Source organism: Passer domesticus, chromosome 23 (assembly GCF_036417665.1).
Source record: "Passer domesticus isolate bPasDom1 chromosome 23, bPasDom1.hap1, whole genome shotgun sequence".
Lineage (NCBI taxonomy): Eukaryota > Metazoa > Chordata > Aves > Passeriformes > Passeridae > Passer > Passer domesticus.
This window is the reverse complement of record NC_087496.1, coordinates 2,972,498-2,980,257: the sequence shown is the minus strand read 5'-3', so window position 1 is coordinate 2,980,257 and position 7,760 is coordinate 2,972,498.

The window sequence follows — 7,760 nt, the reverse complement described above, 5'->3', positions numbered from 1 at the left end:
GTAAGGGCAGGGTGCTGCCTCCCCCAGCTGGTGTTTCCAAGGCATCACCTGAGTTTTGTCAGCTCTGTGACACTGATGCTTTGATAGATGAGTAATGTGGTGGTTGACTCTCACAATTAAAAAGCAAATATGTATATGATATTATGTATAGAGATATAGATATACAAATTTATAGACAGATATAGATAGATATATAGATAGATATATTTATATAGAGATATATAGATATATTTATATAGAGATATACATATATTTATATAGAGAGATATATAGATTATTTTTATATATCTATATATTTATATATAGATATATATATTTATTTAGATATATATTTAGATAAATATATATAAATAGCTATAAATAACGTATATATGTTAGAGAAGTTTTATAGGTTTATAGTTATGTTTTACCCCCCCCCCCCCCTTGTGTTGTTATCAGGGGTGCCCTGGGTTTGGGACATTTGGGAGGGTGGGATTGTTACCATGGCAACAGCTGACCTCCATCAAGGAAGTTATCTCCACCACAGGGCAGTGAAGGAGGAGTTGATGGACAGAACTTTGGGAGGAGCTAAAGGGTTAAAAGGAGAAACTTCCCTTGTGTGATGAGCACATGGTGGGGAAAATCTTCTGCTCCTAGCACCATAATATTTTCTTTATTCAGTCTTCTGCTGTATTTTTTATAAACCTTTATTAAACCTTTCACATTTTTGAAAGTGAGTAGCATTTCTCACACTTCCAAAACAGAATGGTGAGTGTTGTTACCCCATTGTCACACCCTGTGTAGTTCACTCGAGCTCAGCTGCCAGCTTGGCTTCACCTGGTTCTCAGTGGTTCACACCAAGGGAACATCCATCTCTCCCAGTGGAGAGCAGCCCTGGCTTCAAGGAGGTGTAAGAGCCCTACACAGAGCTGCTGGCACCTCACCCTGGCTCTGGGAACTGTGGACCACCCTGACCTGGAATGAACTGGGCTCCAAACTCTTGGAGCCCTCAAGCTCTTCCCAGGTGCAGCATGTGAAAAATGCAATTTTATTATTGGCTTTTCACAAATATTAAATTAATATCGTATGTGCTATGTTAGAAAGTTATGCTGTATTAATTTTCTTAAGCAGTGTGTTAAATATAGTTTTAGGTTATAACATAATGTTAAAATAGAAACTATGCTGTGTAAGATACTTTTTTTAAAAGAGAGGAACGAAGTACTACCACCAAGATAGCAGCCACAGGACACCTAAATCTTTCAAAGAAAGAGAATTTATTGCTACATTGTCAGAAGAAACTAACTTCTTCCCACCTCGCTCAGGATTAAGATGAAGAAGTGGACACTGACTAGATATAATCCCTTGTTTGAATGGAATTTATGCATCATGTATGAGGTGTATGAATACGCAATATGCTATTGCTTTTAAGGGTTAATCCTCTGTCAACATGGGTCCTTTTTTGGGCTTATTTTGCCCAGAAAGAGGTACCTGGACTGTCCATAACTCTTGGTTTTTATTGTCTTGTATCGTCCTAAATCCTAATTGTCCAATTTTTTATTACTCTAATCATATTACTATTTTTATAACCATTTTATTACTATTAAACTTTTAAAATTTTAAAAAAAAGTGATTGGCGTTTTTCACAAGCAGGACACTGCAGCCTCAGCATGGCCTGTGGAGATCCTGCTCTCAACACCATCCAAGCACAGCCCAAATCCAGCTTTGAAGCCTCAGAGAGCTGAGTTTGGTGTGAGGGTTTTAGCAGAAACTGTCAGCCACAGGGGCCAACAAGACACAACCCCATCGCAGGCTCAGCTGGGATGGCTCCAAGGGCAGCAGAACTGGATTCCTTTATCACTCACCCTCACCAGGAGCCCCCGGACAAACAGGCAGCACCAGAGCCAGGTGGGGAACATCTCCAAAGCCATGGCTGGCACGGGAAGGAAGGAGGAATGCTGGCAAATGACAGAGCCCTTATCTTAATTACAGGCTTATTTGCATTTAAATGAAGGTTATTCTATAATTACCACCAAATGTTTTGTGTTGCAGCTGAAATACCTCTCCATGGGCTGTCAAGCTCCTTCCCATTTTCATTTTCATTTTCTCTTGCCATTCTTCTGCTTTCTAATCAGCTGGCACACGCAGGGAGGGATCCACAGTGCCAGCCCACCCCTCAGAGGAGGCTTGGGTACGACCCCAGCCCAGCGTTTCTCCCAGGGAGAGGAAAAGGATGCAGCTCCCTCTTCCTCCAGCAGCATCACAGGTAATCAGCAGCTCTGAAGTCCAGGCACTGAGGTTTTGCCGGGTTCCAGTTCAAAACCAAAGAGTTTTCTCTGTGCACAAGCACATTAATTCAATTAATTAACTCAAACTTGTTGCACCAGCGTGCTGTGAGAGAAGAAAGTGTGGGGAAAATCTGTAAGAAATCGAATTCAAGGGAGAAAAGGGATTTGGGGCAAGAGCAGTCTCACACAGCCAGCTCAGAATTCCCTAAGCACAGGCTGCTGGAAACCAGCATCCAAGGACATCCCCAGCTTTTCCTGTCCTTTTGTTGTCCCTGTTTTTTCCTGCAGGCAGGATGGACACACACCAGAAGCCAGGAGCTGTGTTTGCTCTGGAGCTCACACTTCCTGGCAGGAGACAAAGCTCTCCCATGGAGAAAATAACACCCAATTACATCATTTCGAGCAATCACAGTGAACAAACCCATGCAAATGGCCAAATTAAGGCTTGAAAGGAGCCTTCTGCCATTTCCTAAATTGTTATACCTTTCATCAAACCCCTTTAACAATCTCTCTGAACCTTTTCTCTGTCTAGCCAGGAGATCCACATTAACCAACCAGCCCACCCAGGGCTGAACACGACAACAGCGATTACAGACACAAAGTCTGCTGTTTACGAGGGGGTAGAAATGAAAATAGACACTTATCTCTCTCTAGACCCATCGCTTCTCTCCCTGCTCAATCCTGCACAGCCTCTGCATCCCCCTGCCCAACTCCAAGTCTCTGCCTCCATCTCATGGAGAGACTGGATCTCTTCAGCTTCACTGAGTTTCTTTTTTTTTTTTTCCCTTAAACCAGACAAAATCCACCCCCTCTCCCCCAATTTCACATAGCCCCAGGCAGACTTACAGCATGGAAATTTTTAGCCTGAACAATTACTGCTTGGCAGAGAGTTAACTGGCTGCAAACAGGATCCTATAATGGGCAGTCTTGGCTATAAACAACTTGCCTGGCTTCATTTTAAGCAAGTTCATAGCTCAGGATAGATCTGCCCCCCCTGCCTCTCCCTAGGTCCATTTCACAGCTATTTATGTTTAATAAGAGGCAGCATCAGCAGCATGGGAAATCAGCAGCACATCCAGCGTGCAGGTTGGGTGCTGGTGCACACACTAAACTGATTTATCTTCTTCCTCCATCACACAGCACAGATTTAGGGGCAGTGAGCCCCAGTCCTGACAGGACAACCAGCTCCTCTTCTCCCAGCAAGGGATGGAACAACCACAGATCCCACCACTCAGCCCCACAGCCAGATCTGCCTTTCTGCTATTGCCAAGGGCAAATGCCACAGCTGAGCTGTTTCATCCTCACTATCAGCCCCAGATGCTGCTCTTTTCCACATGGAGCCCAGGAGACCCTGGGGAAAATGCTATTTTTACAGTCCAGTCACCCTAAGTTGCACAGCAAGCCTTGAGCAGGGATGTTCTGAGGTGCTGCTGGAATTTTGAGTGGGATATTTTAGCTGCCGAAGCCTCTGCCCATGAAAATTCCAGCTACTCATCATCCAATAACATCCTTACAAAATCTGAAAGGCTGTGTGCTTCCTTTGCCTCCCCCCAGCAACAGTTTCATTAGCCCACACGGATCCCCAGCTCTAAATTGCATCAAGAGAAGACAATCCTGCAGCCCTGGCTCCCCTGGCAGAGCAGCCTTGTCACAGGAGCTGTCAGGACTGCGATGAGCCTTTGGACAGGGACTGCTGGGATGGAGTCACGGGCTGGTAATTAAGTGACAGCGTTTGCCTGACGCTGAGCTGGAGCTGGGAGAGGAGGAAGGATCCACTCCAGGAGATGCTGCAGACACTGGGAGGTGGATACAGCTGCAGCACGGAACCTTGGGTGCAGCTCAAAGCTGGAAAGGATCTGCTCAGGCAACACAAGACCCTCATTTCCCACCCTGATGGAGAATGACACCTGGTCCTGTCCAAAATGATGACACAGGGGCAAAATAAATTAGGCAGGAAAGTGTGACATAATACAGGTTTTGCTACTTTCTGTTGTGAAAAAATCATGGTAAAGCAGACCATCCACTGTGTTAGAGTGTCTGGAACCAGATTTTTTTTCCCAAAAAAAGTTTTAGAAAGTCTTTCAAGAGAAAACCTACTGTATTCACATTCTCTGAACAGAAAGAGACATAATTCTCTCCCCCAGGAGTTTTCCTGGGAAAGGCAGTGAGAAAGCTCAGAGAAAGAAGGAAAACAATTCTTTTCTCTACTTGCTGCTCCTGTTGTTTGGCACATGTGGAATGTGTTATGGAGGTTGTTGACCGAGAGTGATTTGTTAATTGGACAAGTGATGGTTGTCTGGACTGATTGACCAATTGGGTCAAAGCTGTGTCTGAGACAGTCACAGGTTTTTCTTTAGTATAGAATCTTTTTAGAATAGTATCTCTTTAATATAGTATAGTATTAGTATAATGTATAACCTAGCTTTATGAAGCAATTGTTCAGCCTTCTGAAATCATGGAGTCAGAGCACATTATTCCCTACGCTGGGGTTGCCCTGCATCAATACAAACCACTGAATTTTCCAACCCATCCAAGTCTGGGGAAACACCTGTTTTTATAGAATTTGCTGTAATGCAAATTGTTAACGTGTCATTGTTACATGACCGTGTAATTTTAGTGTATGGATTGATGTGTGGTAGGAGCAGCCAAGGCTGCAAGATCAAGTATTTGGAGATGGAAAGTTCTGTTTCAGACCCATCTGTAAGACACTGGGCTGTACAGAAAGGAGCTCCCCAGTGTTCTGCCTGAAGCCCTGGAAGAGCCCAGCACTGCAGGAATGCCAGACATCCCACCCTGGAGCCAGTGCTACTCTTCCCTTTTGCTGTCAGGGCTTTCAGCACAAAATGAAACTCTTCTAAGCTTCCAATCAAGTTAAAAATCTCTTCCAAACCTTCCCTCTTATGGAAAGGGGAAAAAAAGCAAGAAACATCACATCTCTCTCCCTTCTCCATCTCCCTCCCCTCTGCCTTCAAGTGCTCCTTGGAGTGTCTCTGCAGAATCATGTTTATATGCAGTGAGTGCTGTTGTTAGTTAATAACATCGCGATCGCTGAACCTCCCTAATGAAAGAGAGAGACAACATAAACTGTCATTTCAAACAAACATGCAATCAGGGTACCAGCAGCTCTGAAAATATTATCTTCCCCAATTTCACGGGCTTCACGCAGGAAATAGGCTGCTTTCATGGAGATTCTGGTGCATGGCTCCTCACACCCAGGACCGGGGAGCGGTGGGGACACATTAAAGCCATGAAATTGTCTGGGCTATGAAGGAGGAATTGTTTTAACAGCTGCAGCCAGGAAAGGACAAATAACAGCAGTGATTATATCTTCATTGCTCGTCGTAACCAATGCACCAGGCAAGTTGTAATTAGGCTGTGAAAGGCTGAAGGTTTGATAGCGAAGGCTTTGAGCTCATGATTAGACACAGCGCATTTGTCCTGCCCCACGGCCACCCTGGCTCCTTCAAAAGGGGAGAGCAAATCTCCTGCCAGACTCTCCGAGTGCTGAAAATGCTGCTCAACCTGCAGAAAGCTGTGCCCAGGGTTCTGTGGCTGCGCACTTCTTCCTCCTCTTCTTCACAACCCATAGCTTAGAAGCCCAGAAGGGTCTGGGTTGGGAGTGACCCCAAAAACCTCATTGCAACCCCTTGCCATGGCTGTGACACCCCCTACTAGAACAAATTGCTCCAAGCCCTGTCCAGGCTGCCCTTGAACACTTCTGTCTCCACAGCTTTGGAAAAAACGCCATTTTCCAGCTTTGGGGTGATCTCCAGCTGACAAAGCCGATTTAGAGCAGCTTCATGTTCTGAAAACCTCAATAATGTAAAGTGTCAATTGTCCTAAAGAGCCACAGTGATGATGGCAATGGTCCCTCGATTGCAGAGGGTGTTTCCCCTCCAGGTTCAATGACCTGCTGAGGGTTTGACAAGCCACTGAGACTTGGAGACCTTGGGAGAGCATGGATGGTCTTCCCAGCCACAACCCACCTTGTTCAGAGCCAATGGAGGCAGCAGGAATCCTGCCTGGCTTTACCTGGAACCACTTTACACAGCCAAAAATCATGGGAACCAAACCCAGAATGGATCCACCTCGCATGGTCTGACCCTTGGATCTGCTTGGATGAGCTGGTACTTGTTTTTTATTCCAACCAGAATTAGTGTCTGACAGTCTGTGCCTCTGCACAGGCTTAGAGGGACACCTGAGCTGAACAGAGAGCAGGCAGAGCCAGAGCTGACACCATCCAAGGGCTTTCCCTTATCTCCTTCCCCCTGTAAACATGAGGGATCCCTCTGGGAAGCAGGACTGAAAGATGAAACCTCCTCGTCCTCCTGATGCCATCACCACCAAGTGATGCCATCATCTCCAAGGCAAGTGGAAGAGAGTTGGGGGAATGAAGTGGAGGAGAAAAACTTAGAGACAAATATCTGAGTTTTCCCTTGCAAAATATTTCATTAAAAAAAAAAAAAAAACACCTCAGGAAAAGCCAGACTGCACTTATTTACTGGCCCATCTCTGACCATCGTGGGATTGAAGGAAAACAGGGTGGGAACAGCCCAGCCCCACCCCAATGTCTATGGAAAGGGACAGGGTAAGGGAGGTAAATCACAGCAAAAACTTTCTTCCTGTAGGTAAAAAAGGAGCTAATTTCTCCTCATTCCAACATTTTAATCAACACCCACACACTGAGAGGACCTTGTGGGAGAGCCATGCAGGAGGTGACAGCACTGCCACCCAAGCCTGGCGGCCGCATTCAAATCATGTTTGAAAACTCTTCTGACATTTAAGAAAAATCAACAAGCATCTCAAGTGATGAGGGGACCCGGCATCTAACTGGCTGAATGTCACATTTAAAGCTGCAGAGATAGCAGCTGCTTTATCTCCTCAAGCAGGTGGTTGGACTGGTAAACAAGGCACCGAGGGTCAGATTCTGCTCCTGCACCTGCATTTCTCCATTGGCAGTGACTCTGGATTTGCACCAAGTGACAGACAGCCAGGGCAGGACTGGAGAGTCTATTAAACTTTAATACTTTGAGCATCAACAACGATGTGCTACCAGCCCCCTGCCTTGACTCCCAATATCTCTACGGGTCACAGCCACACCAGTAAAAAATTATTGATTTAAATTGGCGGTGCCCTTTTGGAATCAGTTGTCGTTCTGACTGATGTACAGATATGAGCAAAAGGACATTTGAAGCATTTTAATGCACTTTTTACTGCATTATCTCTCACCAGGATCTTCGCTGCTTCAAGGAAATGACTCACATAGCAAGTAGAAGAACCCAATGTAATTAACGACCTGGCAACTCTATAATGATCCTTTCTACATAAAAAGGTCTTCCCTATGCTATGAATAGACTTCAAGTAATTTATTGTGAGCCATATAAAGAAGAAACTGCTTTGACCTTGGGGATTTTAAGTTGTGGTGGGGTTTTTTTAACAACCATAATTGCAAAGAATATTTTAAGTGATAGCCCTTAAAGAAAAAATTTTAAATGC